Source organism: Mus musculus, chromosome 4 (genome assembly GCF_000001635.26).
Source record: "Mus musculus strain C57BL/6J chromosome 4, GRCm38.p6 C57BL/6J".
NCBI lineage: Eukaryota > Metazoa > Chordata > Mammalia > Rodentia > Muridae > Mus > Mus musculus.
In genome coordinates, this window is record NC_000070.6 from 10709567 (window position 1) to 10729100 (window position 19534).

The 19534-nt window shown below is 41.3% G+C and overlaps 1 long non-coding RNA gene across 1 annotated transcript in view; it reads right to left on the reverse strand.

Annotated features, from left to right (window-relative positions):
* The window catches only part of 1700123O12Rik (RIKEN cDNA 1700123O12 gene), a 289772-nt gene that overhangs the window by 201536 nt on the left and 68702 nt on the right, over positions 1-19534 (reverse strand). The window lies entirely within an intron of this gene.

The following is a 19534-nucleotide window of genomic DNA, read 5'->3' on the forward strand; positions in this document are numbered from 1 at the left end:
TAGCTACTGGCTACTGGCTACTGTCTTAGTTGCTTTTCCTGTTGGTGTGATTAAAATATTCTGACAAGAGCAACTTAAGAGAGAAAGGATTTGTTTTGAGTCATATTTATAGTCCACAGTGAAAGGAAAATCACAGCACCAAGAGCTCCAGATCATGTTGCATCTGTAGTCAAAAAAACAAAAAGCAATGAAATCTTATGTTCAGTTCACTTTATCCTTTTCACACAGTCTAGTATTTCAGCCTAAGGAATGGTGGCACCCACAGTGGGTGAGTCTTACCTTTTCAGCTAACCTATTCAAGATCAGCCTCCACAAGTTGCCCAGAGGCCCCTCTCCCAGAGGATTCTAGATCTCATCAAGTTAACATTTCAAATGAGTCATCACAGGTATAAAATCAGTTACATTGGATAAATAAATACTAATCATCTGTGGCATACAACACCAACTATAGCTAGTAACTCATTACATATTATAGAAAGTACTGGTTATGAAATGGAGCTCAAAATTTCCCCCACATAAAAGAATGTTAAGTGGCTAAGAGTGGCAAATGCCAATTGCCTTAATTTGGTTATTTCATAGCATTACACATAATAAGCATGTGCAATTATTGTGTCAAGTAAAAATTGATCTTACTAATATGTGCAGAAGAAGCATACATAAATTAATAGTACTTAATCTAAGAACCATGATCTTTGTATGTTTTGTAATAAATACTCCATTTAATGAATATAACAACATTTCAAAACATACACTTTTATCATCCCAATTCACCAAATGACAAAACCACCAAGATGTATAATTCATTCAAAATTACACCACTAGGAAGAGGTCTAACACCACAACCAACATTCTGAACCAGGAAGCTAAAAAGAAAGGGCAACCTCAGGTAGATGAATAATTGGGACTTGTAATTAATTTAATGAAGCATTTAAAAGCATGGCACTCTACGTAAGCAATCTAATTTGAAAGCCTCCTTAGCCCACTGCTAGTCTTCGTTCTGGCACAGGTTTTGCAGTTGATTTTACACGTATGCTTGCAGCTTTATCTCTAGTGACTGGAGTTCCGATGACTATCGCATCTCATGGACCAGACTCAGCCACCACCTCAGTCCCTGCCATCAGCTTGGAGGTGGATTTGACATTCAGTAAGTGCTTTCTTAAATCTCACTCCACTACATTTTCTTATTCCTCCCAGAACCTTTTTTTTTTCATCTTAAATACACTTAATGTAAGCTAAGATACAAAGAAATGCTGTTTAATGAGTGAAGGGGGGCAAAGACACCTCCCAGGTATTATTAACTCATTTAAGAAATCATAAGGTAATATTACTTCATACTTCACCATAGGACCGAATCCTGAAGTACAGTTACTGAAGCCTAATAACAAGACCACCAAAGATTTTTTTAAAAAGCCATTATAAAAATGTAAGAGCTATTAAGTGTTGTGAGTTTTTATAGGGGGTTGGCTCAGTGTTATTTAGCACATGTTTCAATCCTTTCAATGCATGAGGAAAATTCACAGCGTCCAACATCTCTCAAAACCACATTTCCACCTGTGTAAAATAAGCATATAGAATAAGCTCACAACAAAAGGATGGACCATCTAGAGACTGCCATATCCAGGGATCCACCCCATAATCAGCTTCCAAACACTGACACCATTGCATACACTAGCAAGATTTTGCTGAAAGGACCCTGATATAGCTGTCTCTTGTAAGACTAGGCCGGGGCCTAGCAAACACAGAAGTGGATGCTCAGAGTCATCTATTGGATGGATCACAGGGCCCCCAATGGAGGAGCTAGAGAAAGTACCCAAGGAGCTAAAGAGATATGCAACCCTATAGGTGCAACAACATTATGAACCAATCAGTACCCCAGAGCTCTTGACTCTAGCTGCATATGTATCAAAAGATGGCCTGGTCCGCTATCGCTGGAAAGAGAGGCCCATTGGACACACAAACTTTATATGCCCCAGTCCAGGGGAACGCCAGGGCCAAAAAATGGGGATGGGTGGGGAGGGAAGTGGGGGGGAGGGTATGGGGGACTTTTGGGATAGCATTGGAAATGTAATTGAGGAAAATATGTAATAAATTAAAAATAAATAAATAAATAAATAAATTAGAATACTAAAAAAAAATAATAAGCTCACAAAATTGGATCCTGATCATCTGGAATTCATGATATTTCAGTTACCTGTGTGTGTGTGTGTGTGTGTGTGTGTGTGTGTGTGACCAGACAAAAGGCTAGTAGGGTAGAGGAGCCCATCACCCCATCACATAATGCTAAATAAGAGCTGCCAGGGTGGGAGGGGGATGGGGCTTCATTGTGCATACATGTCTTAATGCTTATATATGAATTGTATTTACAAACTTACTGATTGTGTGTTAAGATTGGGTTTACCCTTTGCTATTTGTGAGGGCTTGGGAAAACATGTGAAACCTTAAGTGAAATTTCACGGCAGCGGTGAGTGTTTAGTTTACTTGCTGTGTAAGGCAAACAGGCATTTTCTTGTACTTTTTCAAAAATATGTTCCCCAAAGCGGTTGACACACTTATCTCTGCCCTGAAGGATGTGAAGAATGTAACCCTTGGAGTGTGTCTAGAATGCAGCTACGAAAGTATCATTCTCTATAAAGGGCAAAATACTTAATAGGAAATAACCAAAGTCGTAAGCAGAAAGAATTATGGTTGGCACGGACTGGGGATAAAGAGAGCTGGCAATTGCCAAAGGGTACACAGTTACACAAGATTAACGAGCCCCTCTATACCTGCCCTACAGCAATGTTCTTACACTAACGACACTGTTGTGCAACCACCCATCACTTAACCACATGGATACCATCTGAGAAACGCATTGTGAACGTCACAGAGTGGAGTTTTCAAACCCAGACGGAATATCCTCTTGCATTCCTAGGTTATATATGATCATATAGGCAGTATGCACTGAGAAACTGTTATGTGGGCTCTGACTATAATTAAAATTTGACAGTAGGATAAGCCTTGTATTGAGTGTTATTACCACAAAAATAATGATGATGAAGGTAGTAACAAGTGTAGGAGGGTACTTTAAAACTTATTGGTATGTTTTGTGACTTTGGTAGTGATAATGGCCTCATTTCACACGTACTTATCCCCAGACTTGTCAAGCAAAGACGTTAAATACTGGCAAAGCCAATTCCTCTCCCCAATTCCCTTAGCACTCACAGAATTCCCCTTTGTAGATACAGAGAGCTCATTAATCCTGCCTCACTTCCTAGAGAGGCAAGATAAGTGTTTTATTTTCAATGCTCAAGAATTTTTGTGACCATCATTGATTGGTTTTTCTTGTTTGTTTGGCTTTGGCTTGGGGTTTTTTGAGTTTTTCATACAGGATCTTACTATGTAGCCTCCTATCTATCCTGGAGAACTCTGTGCAGATGAGACTGGGCTGGAACTCACAGAAATCTTCCTGCCTGCGCCTCTAGAGTGCTGGGATTATGTGTGTCCTGCCTCTTGATGCTCAATTTTTAAACTGTTCTACAAATTTTAAATGATCCATAATAGAAAGAAGAGACTTGGGGGGAAATCCAAGCTTTTTGTATTGTATTAGCAGCCTTTTTAAGAAAACGAGATCTTAAAAAAAAAAAAAATCAAAAGCCAAACATTGAAGCAAGCAAGTTGCTTGGTACGATTCTGACATATAGAAATGTGAGCCACGTGACACTTTGTCTAGGAAGGATATGGGAAATGAGGCAGAAAATTTAGGGACAATTATTTATTGCAATGCCAACTGAACAGAGAAATTGCTCAGTGTAATAAACTGTTCTAATTTCTTTTAAATCATAGACAAGATAGAAAGGGGTGAAGCCAAGAGATATATCCAGGTTCAAAATATTTTCAAAAAAGTGAAAAATCAAGATTGGTGCTATAGGTGATCTGAATCCTAGTGTGAAGAGGAAAGGCTGCCAGAAGTCAAAAATAAGAACTAATAATCCTTCACATGTGGAACAGTTCCCATAGTGGTAACTGGTAAATCCGTAAAAGTAGAGTCACCTTGATGTGAAGGAGCTAGAGAAGAAAAGATTAGTGTCCTAATGAGGAGTATTATGTCTTTCATAAGAAGTCATATGCCAGTGTCTGGCTATTATCAATAAGGTTGCTATGAACATAGTGGAGCATGTGTTCTTATTACCAGTTGGAACTTCTTCTGGGTATATGCCCAGGAGAGGTATTGCTGGATCTTCCGGTAGTACTATGTCCAATTTTCTTTTTTTTTTTTTTTTTTTATATTTTTTTTTACATTTTTTTCCATTTTTTTATTAGGTATTTAGCTCATTTACATTTCCAATGCTATACCAAAAGTCCCCCATACCCACCCACCCCCACTCCCCTACCCACCCACTCCCCCTTTTTGGCCCTGGCATTCCCCGGTACTGGGGCATACAAAGTTTGCGTTTCCAATGGGCCTCTCTTTCCAGTGATGGCCGACTAGGCCATCTTTTGATACATATGCAGCTAGAGTCAAGAGCTCCGGGGTACTGGTTAGTTCATAATGTTGTTCCACCTATAGGGTTGCAGATCTCTTTAGCCCCTTGGGTGGACCTGGAGGGCATCATCCTGAGTGAGGTAACACATTCACAAAGGAACTCACACAATATGTACTCACTGATAAGTGGATATTAGCCCAAAACCTAGGATACCCAAGATATAAGATACAATTTCCTAAACACATGAAACTCAAGAAAAATGAAGACTGAAGTGTGGACACTATGCTCCTCCTTAGAAGTGGGAACAAAACACCCATGGAAGGAGTTACAGAGACAAAGTTTGGAGCTGAGATGAAAGGATGGACCATGTAGAGACTGCCATATCCAGGGATCCACCCCATAATCAGCATCCAAACGCTGACACCATTGCATACCCTAGCAAGATTTTATCGAAAGGACCCAGATGTAGCTATCTCTTGTGAGACTATGCCGGGGCCTAGCAAACACAGAAGTGGATGCTCACAGCCAGCTAATGGATGGATCACAGGGGTCCCAATGGAGGAGCTAGAGAAAGAACCCAAGGGGCTAAAGAGATATGCCCAATTTTCTGAGGAACATTCAGACTGACTTCCAGAGTGGTTGTACAAGCTTGCAATCCCACCAGCAGTGGAGGAGTGTTCCTCTTTCACCACATCCTTGCCAGCATCTGCTGTCACCTGAATTTTTGATCTTAGCCATTCTGACTGGTGTGAGGTGGAATCTCAGGGTTGTTTTGATTTGCATTTCCCTGATGATTAAGGACATTGAACATTTTTTCAAGTGCTTCTCAGCCATTCAGTATTCCTCAGTTGAGAATTCTTTGTTTAGCTCTGAATCCCATTTTTAATGGGGTTATTTGAATTTCTGGAGTCCAGCTTCTTGAGATCTTTGTATATATTGGATATTAGTCCTCTATCAGATTTAGGATTGGTAAAGATCCTTTCCCAACCTGTTGGTGGCCTTTTTGTCTTATTGACAGTGTCTTTTGCCTTACAGAAGCTTTGCAATTTTATGAGGTCCCATTTATCAATTCCTGATCTTACAGCACAAGCCATTGCTGTTCTGTTTAGGAATTTTTCCCCTGTGTCCATATCTTCAAGGCTTTCCCCCACTTTCTCCTCTATTAATTTCATTGTCTCTGGCCTTATGTGGAGGTCTTTGGTCCACTTAGACTTGAGCTTTGTACAAGGAGATAAAAATGGATCAATTCGCAATCTTCTACATGATAACCGCCAATTGTGCCAGCACCATTTGTTGAAAATGCTGTCCTTTTTCCACTGAATGGTTTTAGCTCCCTTGTCAAAGATCAAGAGACCATAGGTGTGTGGATTCATTTCTGGGTCTTCAATTCTATTCCATTGATCGACCTGTCTGTCGTTGTACCAGTTCCATGCAGTTTTTAATCACAATTGCTCTGTAGTACAGCTTAATGTCAGGCATGGTGATTCCACCAGAGGTTCTTTTATTGTTCAGAATAGTTTTTGCTATCTAGGTTTTTTTTATTTTTCCAGATGAATTTGCAAATTGCCCCTTCTATCTCAGTGAAGAATTGAGTTGGAATTTTGATGGGGATTGCATTGAATCTATAGATTGCTTTCGACAGGATAGCCCAGATGTCCCTCAACAGAAGAATAGATAAAGAAAATGTGGTATATTTACACAATGGAGTACTACCCAGCTATTAAAAACAATGGATTTATGAAATTCTTGGACAAATGGATGTATCTGGAGGATATCATCCTTACTGAGGTAACCCAATCACAAAAGAAGTCATTAAGATATGCACTCACTGATAAGTGGATATTAGCCCAGAAACATAGAACACCCAAGATACAATTTGCAAAACACAAGAAATTCAAGAAGAGGGAAGACAAATGGGAGGATACTTCATTCCTCCTTAGAATGGGGAACAAAATACCCATGAAAGGAGTTACAGAGACAAAGTTTGGAGCTAAGACTAAAGGATGGACTAATCAGAGACTACTCCACCCGGGGATTCATCCCATAATCAGCCACCAAACCCAGACACTATTGCATATGCCAGAAAGATTTTGCTGAAGGGACCCTGATATAGTTGTCTCATATGAGGCTATGCCAGTGCCTGGCAAATCCAGAAGTGGATGCTCACAGTCAGCTATTGGATGGAACACAGGGCCCCCAATGGAGAAGCTAGAGAAAGTACCCAAGGAGCTGAAGGGATCTGCAACCCTATAGGTGGAACAACAATATGAACTAACCAGTACCCCCAGAGCTTGTATCTCTAGCTGCATATGTAGCAGAAGATGGCCTAGTCAGCCATCACTGGGAAGAGAGGCCCCTTGGCATTACAAACTTTATATGCCCCAGTACAGGGGAATGCCAGGGCCAAGAAGTGGGAGTGGGTAGGTAGGGGAGCAGGGGAGGGTATAGGGAACTTTCGGGATAGCATTTGAAATGTGTATAAAGAAAATATCTAATAGAAAAAAAAAGCACATGTTAAAAAAAAAGTCATATGCCAGCGCTTCTCGACCTCTTGGCTAAGATCAGGTGTAGAAGTCATACAGAAGACAGAGACCCTTCACAGACTGTGAGACTGGATTAGGGGATGTTTAAGATAGTCCTGTTACACCTGGCAATGCTAGAAAACAAGGAAATACACAAGCAGCGAGGACTCATGAAAAGAACACAGCAGCAGTCAGGGTGGATTCCCACAGCCCAAATTAGGGAAACTTTTCAGCATCAAAGTAATTTTAAATATCATGTCTTATCCCATCAAATCAGAAACTACCAGTTCATACATACATAAATTCATAAAGAGTGAATGTTCCCCCAAGTAATAGGGTATTTTCGTAGTTTTGAAGTTATTTCCCCCACACAACATATTTACTAGAAAGAATGAAGAAAAACTTACAATGGAAAAGGTTGACAAAGAAAACACTATCAATCACAGAATGATTTAAAATCACATGTCAATAGATGTGATTAAAGAACACCTTTGTGTTATAACCACCTCAGTGATAGCCCCATAGATTTTACACACACACACACACACATACACACACACATACACACACACACACACACACACACATATATATATATATATTACATGCATCCTCTTGATATATGACTTCTTATGACTATAGAATACTATGACACTCATCAGGTTCTTTTTTTCTCTAGCTCCTTCACACAGAATGACTCTACTTTTGTAGACCTACCATAAAAGAGTGTGTGTGTGTGTGTGTGTGTGTGTGTATGTATGTATAAAAATTAAAGACCACATAGTTGATGGAATGTCTATCAGTTTAATTTTGCCTAGTGTTCCTTAATTATTCATATATACATATGTGTGTGTATATATATATGTGTGTGTGTGTGTGTGTGTGTGTGTATACATATACATTTACATATACATATATGGAACACTAGGCAGAACTAAACTAATAGATATTCTATCAACTATGTAGTCTTTAATTTCTAGAAAACTCAAGGTCATGAAATCCAAGGCCATAAATGGTGATCCACTGCAGACCAAGAGAAAGCAATACAATAAGCAAATGCAATGTGTGATTCTGGCCATGGTAGTCTTGCTGTAATTGGAACAACTACTGAGCTTGGAACAGAATCTGGTGACGAAAGAACTTCTGTGTCTCTGAATGGGCTGGTTGCCTTATGATGACAGAAGAAAAAGTGATGGGAAAGATACACCAAGCACTGAGAAGTTGAGCACTAGTGCTTCGAGGCTCTGATTCCTAGAACCTGGGTCCATAAGCCTCTAGATCTCTGGATATGTATCTGTAATATCCATCATAAGACTTTGGCACTCAAGAGCTTACCACTGCCAAAACTAAAAGACCTACTCTCACCTATTTATGATATCCTGAGTAGAACAAATGGCCCCAACCAGCTTATTGGTAGCAAAATAAGGCAGGTGATAAATTAGAACAAATATAGAACTCACCCAGTGTGGTGGCAAATCATAGCTGTCAATTGACTACATCTGGACTACATAAAACCCAAGCTGCTGGGCATGCCTTTGGGGGATTTTCTCAGTCCAATAATTTGAAGCAGGAGCACCCGCTCTAACTCTGGGCCATATCTTCTGCTAGCAGTCCACAAAAGAACACAGAAAAAGGAAACTGTTCTTTGCCTGCTTGCTCTCATACTTGCTATCACGTTCATGTATCACGTTCATGTGCTGCTGAGGCCTTCCTTCGTGGTATTAGAGTCAAACTCTTCAGGATTCCCATGGTGACTGAAGAGCAGTAACTCTTCAGGAACCTCCAGGACTCCAGCACCAGAGACATCCAGCCTCATGGACTGAATAACTGCTGGATTCTTGGCGATCCTATTGTGACACAGCCATTAGTAGACTACTCAGGCCACAGCCTATCAGCCATTCTAGTAAGTCCAATAAACACACACACATACAGAGAGAGGGAGAGAGACAGAGAGACGATCCGTCTGTTCTGTTAGAGAACCCCAACTAATAAACCCCAGTACAGATTATTGGTCCAGAACTAAGTCTAGAGACTGAGGAGTATGTGCTGGCTCAGGTGATAAGGGGATAAGACAGGATATTTGATTAAGACATGAGTAACAGTAAGGTTTGTTCAGTAAAAGGAGGCACAAGTGCAAGTGGCAGGAGATGGTAAAATTTGGAGCATGTTAGAGAATAAAAAATATGAGCAGTGAGCTGGAGTGTAACAAATGAAGTGAAGGGGGGAGATGAGCTAAGGCTGGGCAGGGGCCAGACCATACTTGCTGGTCTTGAATGCCTTCCCACAGAGTTTGGTTTTATTTTGACTTCAGTAGAAAGATACTGAGTTGACTTTTATTTCAACTTCCTGATGGGCAGTGAGGTCTTGCTGCCATCTACAAGCAAATAGAGCAGGAGATGCAAGGCCACATTTCTATAACGGATGTTTATCCACCCTGGACATCGTATTCTTCGAATTCTTGGTGATATTAAACAGATTGTTATGATACAGACCAGCAGAAGGTCTCCGGGACAAGAAAGGTCCCCAACCCATATCTGGGGACAGACTATGGCACAAGGAAAGAACACATATTTTGTCCTGTGTTGATTTCTCACAGTCTCTGAAGTACCTAGTACTGCACAGCAAGAGTTCAATAGTCACCTATCCCAGGACACATTTCCTTCTGTTACCCTAAATGCACCAGAGTTTGAACATCTTTAAAATCTTAGGTATGGGAGCTGATTTTGCTTCCAATCATTGTGACCAGGCTGACTTTTACAAGGCCTGCTTATTTGGTCTGTCATTAACGGTTTCATTTCACAGAAATGAAGTCCTCCATCATCATCATGAGAAGTGACTTTAGATCGATGTCTTGCTTTTCTGGTGTGATGGTGTGTGTATCCAGGACTTGCTATGGTGGGAGAGTTTGGTTCTGATGATGCCAAGTAACCTTGGTTTCTGTTGCTTCTGTTCTTGCGCTTGCCTCCTGACATCTGATTATCTCAAGTGCTTGCTGCCCTCAATATATCTGATTGGAGCCTGTTCTTTCTATAATCCCAGTTGATTCAGGACTCCTCAGAGTCCAGATTTCTCTGTGATCCTTTGATTGTGGGCTCACAATCCTTTGATTGATAGATTTAGAAATAGAAAAGATTTACCATTCATCTTGTTCTTGTGCCCTGCCAGAGAGACATGATTCCCCACAGTATCCAAGCTGTGGTTTTGCCTTGAACATGGCAGTGAGTCTCATGCCTCTGCCATGGCCCGCAGCTCCACATTCTGAGAGATCTTATATTCAGAAAGCTGTCCCCACTTCCTAGACCAAACTTGATCCAGGTACCAAAGTTAGATCAGGATCAGATTAACGATCTAAACAGTCCCATTTCCCCTAAAAAAAATAGAAGCAGTCATCAATAGACTCCCAACAAAAAAAAAAGAAACCCAGGACCAGATGGGTTTAGTGCAGAGTTCTATCAGACCTTCAAAGAAAAACTAATTCCAACTCGTATCAAACTATTCCACAAAATAGAAACAGAAGGTACTCTACCCAATTCATTCTATGAAGCCACAATTACTCTGATACCTAAACCACACAAAGATCCAACAAAGAAAGAAAACTTCAAACCAGTTTCCCTTATGAATATTGGTGCAAAAATACTCAACAAAATCCTCACAAACCGAATCCAAAAACATATCAAAATGATCATCCATCATGACCAAGTAGGCTTCATCCCAGGGATGCAGGGATGGTTTAATATACTGAAATCTATCAATGTAATCGATTATATAAACAAACTCAAAGACAAAAAACACATGATCATCTCGTTAGATGCTGAGAAAACATTTGACAAAATCCACACTCCTTCATGATAAAAGTTTTGAAAAATCAGGAATTCAAGGCCCATACCTAAACATAATAAATGCAATCTACAGCAAATCAATAGCCAACATCAAACTAAATGGAGAGAAACTCGAAGCAATCCCACTAAAATCAGGGACTAGACAACAATGCCCACTTTCTCCCTACCTATTCAATATAGTACTTGAAGTTCTAGCCAAGCATTTCGACAACAAAAGGACATAAAGGGGATACAAATTGTAAAGGAAGAAGTCAAAATATCACTATTTGCAGATGATATGATAGTATATATAAGTGACCCCAAAAATTCCACCAGAGAACTCCTAAACCTGATAAACAGCTTCAGTGAAGTAGCTGGATATAAAATTAACTCAAATAAATCAATGGCCTTTCTCTACACAAATGATAAATGAACTGAGAAAGAAATTAGGGGAAAAAACACCCTTCACAATAGTCACAAATAATATTAAATACCTTGGTGTGACTCTAACTAAGGAAGTGAAAGATCTGTATGATAAGAACTTCAAGTCTCTGAAGAAAGAAATTGAAGATCTCAGAAGATGGAAAGATCTCCCATGCTCATGGATTGACAGGATTAATATACTAAAAATGGCTATCCTGCCGAAAGCAATCTACAGATTCGATGCAAACCCATCAAAATTCCAACTCAATTCTTCACTGAGATAGAAAGGGCAATTTGCAAATTCATCTGGAAAAATAAAAAAACCTAGGATAGCAAAAACTATTCTAAACAATAAAAGAACCTCTGGTGGAATCACCATGCCTGACATTAAGCTGTACTACAGAGCAATTGTGATTTTAAAAAAAACGGCATGGTACTGGTACAGTGACAGACAGGTCGATCAATGGAATAGAATTGAAGACCCAGAATGAACCCACACACCTATGGTCACTTGATCTTGACAAGGGAGCTAAAACCATTCAGTGGAAAAAAGACAGCATTTTCAACAAATGGTGCTGGAACAACAGGCAGTTATCATGTTGAAGAATGAGAATTGATCTATTTCTATCTCCTTGTACTAAGGTCAAGTCTAAGTGGACCAAAAACCTCCACATAAGACCAGAGACAATGAAATTAATAGAGGAGAAAGTGGGGAAAAGCCTTGAAGATATGAACACAGGGGAAAAATTCCTAAACAGAGCAGCAATGGCTTGTGCTGTAAGATCAAGAATTGATAAATGGGACCTCATAAAATTGCAAAGCTTCTGTAAGGCAAAAGACACTGTCAATAAGACAAAAAGGCCACCAACAGGTTGGGAAAGGATCTTTACCAATCCTAAATCTGATAGGGGACTAATATCCAATATATACAAAGATCTCAAGAAGCTGGACTCCAGAAATTCAAATAACCCCATTAAAAATGGGGTACAGAGCTAAACAAAGAATTCTCAACTGAGGAATACAGAATGGCTGAGAAGCACCTGAAAAATGTTCAACATCCTTAATCATCAGGGAAATGCAAATCAAAACAACCCTGAGATTCAACCTCACACCTGTCAGAATGGCTAAGATCAAAAATTCAGGTGACAGCAGAAGCTGGCAAGGATGTGGTGAAAGAGGAACACTCCTTCACTGCTGGTGGGATTGCAAGCTTGTACAACCACTCTGGAAGTCAGTCTGAATGTTCCTCAGAAAATTGGGCATAATACTACCGGAAGATCCAGCAATACCTCTCCTGGGCATATACCCAGAAGAAGTTCCAACTGGTAATAAGAACACATGCTCCACTATGTTCATAGCAACCTTATTTAGAATAGCCAGAAGCTGGAAAGAACCCAGATGTCCCTCAACAGAAGAATGGATGCAGAAAATGTGGTACATTTACACAATGGAGTACTACTCAGCTATTAAAAACAATGGATTTATGAAATTCTTGGACAGATGTATGTATCTGGAGGATATCATCCTTAGTGAGATAACCCAATCATAAAATAAGTCATTAGATATGCACTCACTGGTAAGTGGATATTAGCCCAGAAACATAGAACACCCAAGATACAATTTGCAAAACACAAGAAAATCAAGAAGAAGGAAGACAAATGGATGTATACTTCATTCCTCCTTAGAATGGGGAACAAAATACTCATGAAAGGAGTTACAGAGACAAAGTTTGGAGCTAAGGCCAAAGGATGGACTATCCGGAGCCTACCCCACCCAGGGATCCATCCCATAATCAGCCACCAAACCCAGACACTATTGCATATGCCAGAAAGATTTTGCTGAAGTTACCCTGTTATAACTGTCCCTTATGAGGCTATGCCAGTGCCTGGCAAATACAGAAGTGTATGCTCACAGTCATCTATAAGATGGAACACAGGGCCCCCAGTGGAGAAGCTAGAGAAAGTATCCAAGGAGCTGAAGGGGTCTGCAACCGTATAGGTGGAACAACAATATGAACTAACCAGTACACCCAGAGCTTGTATCTCTACCTGCATATGTAGCAGAAGATGGCCTAGTTGGCCATCACTGGGAAGAAAGGCCCCTTGGTATTGCAAACTTTATATGCCCCAGTAAAGGGGAATGCCAGGGCCAAGAAGCAGGAGTGGGTAGGTAGGGGAGCAGGGCAGGGGGAGGGTATAGGGAACTTTCGGGATAGCATTTGAAATGTATATAAAGAAAATATCTAATTTTAAAAAAAGAAAAAAAACAAAAAAGAAAGAAAGCTGTCCCCAGTTCTGCGTTTGGCCACTCTTCATCCTTTCAGATTCTCCTATCTTTGTCTCTTTTTCAGTTTTGACTTTCTCACTATGCGCACAGAATGGGAACATTGCCTTTGAGGTCTCCAGCCCTTAAAGGGAATGTCTCTCAAATGCCCAGGTAAGAATACCCGCACAGTTATGTAGATCATTTACTCAAAACCACTGTGAGGAACACACAGAGATGGAAGAGTGACCCATAGGGATTTATAGAATTTTAAAAACTTCTCCTTTGTACTCAGAGGCTGCATATTTTGTGAGGCAAGTACAGAGACCTTCCATCAAATTATCATAGTGGTCCCTAAATGTTTTAGATCCACTACCTGGGAGTGAGCCTGGAGGCGCAGTAGAACGTGCGGTTGAAGCAGACCAAGCACATGCCCAGGAGTCCACTGCCAATTGACTGGTACAGTGTGAACAAGTCTCTTGGCTTGTCTGGGCTTGTCCCCACATCTATAGAAGGAAATCAGAGAGGAAATGACAGAAAGTGACAAAGGGAAGTTAAACCTGATCCTCTGTGAGGTCCAGTTCAGTTCAATTCACAGAACCCTGTTTCATTGTGAATGTCAGCTACTCTCACATTCTCTTTCACTCTCTGCCATTCTAGCTGGCTCCACATTCATGACATAACCGTGCTGTGTGCAAGCATCCATGGAAGAACACAGTGTGAGGTCCAAGTGCACATCATCTTCTAGTCTTTGTGTGGTGATGCTTTGGAACAGGACAGTCAATTCTTCTTTATTCTATAAATAAGGAACAGCTTACTATGTGCACAGAGTTAAATTTGGTGGCAATATTATTAAAACCTTCAGTTCACAGGCTCAAGAGGCCAAGTAGCCTACTAGCTTAAGCAAGCCCATCTCTGTGGCACTGACCCAGAGCAGCTTACTGGTCTGGGTAAGATGTGAGAAGAGGAGGGGTTGGGACTGGGGCCAAAGTGAGAAGATTCAGGAGTGATCAACTGTACTCTTGCTTCCTATCTACCCACTATCTCACACAGGGTACTATTCCACCATCTAAACTGTCCGTGGAAGTGTTGGCACACTCTTACAAGGAAGAATAAAAACCTCAGCCCAAGTTGCACAACACCCAAGTTCAGTCAGGAAAGATGCTAATGTTTTATGCTTTTCACTCTGAATTTTCTTCCCCTGTAGAGAAAACTGATGGCTACATGAGATTAGCACATAGCAAGTGCTCTCCCAAGGAGCAGGATTCCAACCAAGCCCTAGCCAGTGCCTTCATTAATAACAACCATTCTGGTGAGATGTTTCCCACAAGAGAAGAGCAGACAATATCTGCCTCTTTCCCCCAGGTGATTGATACTTCTTGCCTGTGTTCTTTTCGAGTTTAGTTTTCAAGTTTTATTCTAATTTTTTTTAAATAATTTCTTTCATATGGCCTGTCAATTATGAAGCATTCTTTCCTGATGCTACCAAAATGCACAAGACACTTACACTTAAATTCTTCACTATTTGCACTTGTAATAAATAATACTTTCTCAAACCAAAGCTATGCAAACAAAATAAGACTAGACTCATGGCAGTGACCAAAGTAGTCATTGCACAGAGGGTAACAGTTGTCCCTCCACAGTCCAAGGATGACACATGACAAATAAAGTAGTAAATTGAAGACTAGGGGTGTAGCTCACTGGTGCATGTGCTTAGCATACACACAGCCCTGGCTTCTATTCTTTTTTTTTTTAATTAGGTATTTTCTTCATTTACATTTCCAATGCTATCCCAAAAGTCCCCCATGTCCCCCCCCACTCTCCTCCCCCCCTCCCACTTCTTGGCCCTGGCGTTCCCCTGCACTTAGGCATATAAAGTTTGCAAGACCAATGGGCCTCTCTTTCCACTGATGGCCGACTAGGCCATCTTCTGATACATATGCAGCTAGAGACACGAGCTCTGGGGTACTGGTTAGGTCATATTGTTGTTCCACCTATAGGGTTGCAGTTCCCTTTAGTTCCTTGGGTAATTTCTCTAGCTCCTCCATTGAGGCCCCTGTGTTCCATCCAATAGCTGACTGTGAGCATCCACTTCTGTGTTTACTAGGCCCAAGAATAGCCTCACAAGAGAGAGCTATATCAGGGTCCTTTCAGCAAAATCTTGCTAGTGTATGCAATGGTGTCAGCGCATACCAGTCAGAATGGCTAAGATCAAAAATTCAGGTGACAGCAGATTCTGTCGAGGATGTGGGGAAAGAGGTAAACTCCTCCATTGTTAGTGGGATTGCAAGCTTATACAACCACTCTGGAAATCAGTCTGGTGGTTCTTCAGAAAATTGGACATAGTACTACCAGAGGATCCCACAATACCTCTCCTGGGCATATATCCAGAAGATGTTCCAACCAGTAAAAAGGATACACGCTCAACTATGTTCATAGCAGCCTTATTTATAATAGCCAGAAGCTGGAAAGAACCCATATGCCCCACAACAGAGGAATGGATACAGAAAATGTGGTACATTTACACAATGGAGTACTACTCAGCTATTAAAAAGAATGAATTTATGAAATTCCTAGGCAAATGGATGGACCTGGAGGGCATCATCCTGAGTGAGGTAACCCAATCACAAAAGAATTCACATGATATGTACTCACTGATAAGTAGATATTAGCCCAGAAACTTAGAATACCCAAGATATAAGATACAATTTGTAAAACACATGAAACTCAAGAAGAACGAAGACCAAAGTGTGGACACTTTGCCCCTTCTTAGAATTGGGACCAAAACACCCATGGAAGGAGTTACAGAGACAAAGTTTGGAGCTGAGACAAAAGGATGTACCATCTAGAGACTGCCATACCCGGGGATCCATCCTGGCTTCTATTCTTAGCAGCAAAAGAAACATGGTCAGGTCAGGCCTGTTTTTCCTGTCTTTATTCCCTAAACAACTATTTCCCTGAGATTTATGTTACATTAGGTTTTATAAGTAATCTAGACAATAGGTCCCACAAAGGTCAACATTGTAGGGCAAGGCATCACATTGTAGAAAGCAATTCTAAACTTGGAATTGAGACCCTGGTCCAAGGCCTGCCTCTGCTACTGTCAGCTCAATGTCTTAACGCTCCTGAGTCCTATCAACTGATGTGTGTGACTACTCCTCAGTTACTTATTATGTACTTAGCCACTAATCAAGATGCTGGAGATGTGAGCATAAACTCCACACACCTTCTTCTTTCATAAGCATGAAAATTATAAAATGCTGAATTATTTGATAAATAAATGGTGCTGTAAGAGCACAAGGATGGGGTATCTGATCTTGGGGAAAGCAGGAATTGGGAGAGGTGTATGTTAGAACGTCATAGTGCAGACATTCTCCCTGCTTCTGAATGTCATTTCAAACACACATTCCAGAGCCAAGTAGATCCCTGAGAGATGGGTTCATGGACCCACTGGGCCCACCTGGGAGACACCTCAGTGTTTCCACTGCTTATCTGACCATCTCCTGTGACTAGACCATAGTGGTGCTTTGGTCTCTGGAAAGTAGTTCAGAGACATCATAAGGTCCCTAAAAGAACTGGTAACTTCCCTTACTTGATTCAGTCACCCTGGTAAAATACCATAGATCTTTCAGGAAAGGAAGGAACCCCTGCTGTTCTGTGCAGTTGTTCTATGGCTGCCTGGCCTGGCTGTACTGCAAAACTGTCATAAGAACAGAGCCCTTAGTGTAACTGATGCTGGGCAGCTGAACAAATGATTGTATGATTCTGAGAAGGCTGGTTGTTACAGCGATGCACATCTTCCATGAACAGGAATCCACCATCATCTTCCCCTCTCAACCCATGAGAATTTATCTCCTCTATCTAAATAGACTTTGACTAGATATAGTCTCCATCCTGTGAGTGTGCACATGCACCTGTACATACTCATTTTCATGTGCACACATGGATAGGTAGGCATGCATGTGTGTGTACGTATACATGAAATCCATAGATTGACACCAGAAATCCTTCTCAGTGAGTTTCCACTATATCTTTTGTGGCAGAGTCTCTTGCCGAACCTAGAGCTCATCGATTAGGCTAGACAGGCTGGCTCATGAGCTCAAAGGATCCACCTGTCTCCGTGTTACATGCTACAGCCACTTTGCATGTGGAGACTGTGGCTTTAAGCCCAGGCCTTCATGCTTGCAGTCAGCTTTCAATTTCTAAGAACATCTTATGAAAAATCTGGCTGATGTGCCTGCCACTTCTCACTCTATGGATCAACAGTGCAGTGTGGCCGTCTTGGACAACATAGAAGCCTGCAGATCTTGGCTCTTGGCTGATGTCTCCCATCTTCTTGGCCTCTGACTTATGCTGCATCTTTCGGTGAGCCCTTCACCATTCTGATGTTATAACTACTCCTCTTTTAATAACTCATTGGCATCCCTCAGCAGGAATGGCAACTTGGGATGTTGGTTTTGATAATTAGATATAGAACTATGGGATCTCTAGAATTACCTAATTTGTCTGATGATGCAGCATACCATATCTTCAGGGGGAAAAAAATGTTGTTTACACTGACCAAGATCTATGGTGCTGGAAACACAAGTAGGAGCTCTGAGACAAGATATCAATGGATGCTTTTGTGTTGGAAGATTGGAAGACGAGGACCTGCAATGATTGAGAATCACCTGGCAGTGTCCTTTTCCCATCATCAGCTATTTTCATTTTGAACTGTTGGGATGGCATGTGGCAGATGGGGCTTCAGCCCACAGTGGCTCTCTTGCTACTTTGTTCTGTAGTCAGACTGGCTCTCCCTAATGGTGGTGGCACAAACTCTTCCTCCGGCTTTAATGCAGATGTCTACAGGTTTCACCTTGACTTCTTCATACTGGATTCCTTTCCCTTCACTACCACCACCACCCTAACCACAAGCCCAAGGCTATCAGTTACCAGAGCTCATGAATACAAGAGGGGTTTTGCTACTTGATGACTTGGGAACCTTGCCAGCTTTCCAAGCTCCTTGGCTAATGAGCAGACCACATGGCTGGTTCTGGCCAGTGAGCTCAGAGTGGAAGCTACGTGTGTCACTTCTGGACTGCAGTATGAAAGAGCCAGCGTGGACCACTCCAACTCTGGTTTCCACCAGCACTGCTGCATATAACACTGAGCAGCCTCTATCTGTGAATCAAGACCTAGAAGGAAGGCCCTCTCGGTAACTGCCAGACTTGGCTTACATTAAAGTTAAACTTTCTACAAGGATCCACCAAGATTTGGGAGCAGGTTTAACACTTCCACAGAACCTTGCCTGGGAATTGTGACTAAGTAGCCAGAAGCACCTGTCCCTCAAGAGGAGTGCCATAAGATTATCTGGGTCACAGGTGACTAATTATAGCAACCGTTAAACTAAAAATAAAGGGAAAGTAGCAAGAAGTCCTAAATCAAATAAGCTTGGAAAATGCTGGTTACAACAAAATTTTACCCTCTCGTGCAGACACACCGATCATCCCAGCAATGGGCACTAGGAAGGACACTGGTTTGTAGAACCCAGAGAACATGGGGATGAAGATTGTATACCTCAGAGTGGAACCTTTGCTTCCTAGCCAAACCCCAAATGTTCACATTAAGCCAACAGCAGGGCACATTAGAAAACGGACAACCTGGGAAGCCACAGGCCAAAATTTTTTTTCATAATCTAGTATCTCAAGAAAGCTAGATGACCACATTTCTTTTTCTTTTTCTTTTTCTTTTCTTTTCTTTTTTTTTTTTTTTTTTTTTGGGTTTTATTGAGTCAGGGTTTCTCTGTGTCCTGGCTGTCCTGGAACTCACTCTGTAGACCAGGCTGGCCTCGAACTCAGAAATCCACCTGCCTCTGCCTCCCAAGTGCTGGGATTAAAGGTGTGTGCCACCACACCCCCGCTGACCCACATTTCTTAATTTATCTGCTCATCCTCCTGAGGTCTCACCATTTTAGTACCTTCTGTCCTACCCACCAGCTATGCAGAGTCCACTTTTTCCGGGGTCTCCAGGTGCTGAAGCCAAGTCACCAGCACCCATTTTCCCAACA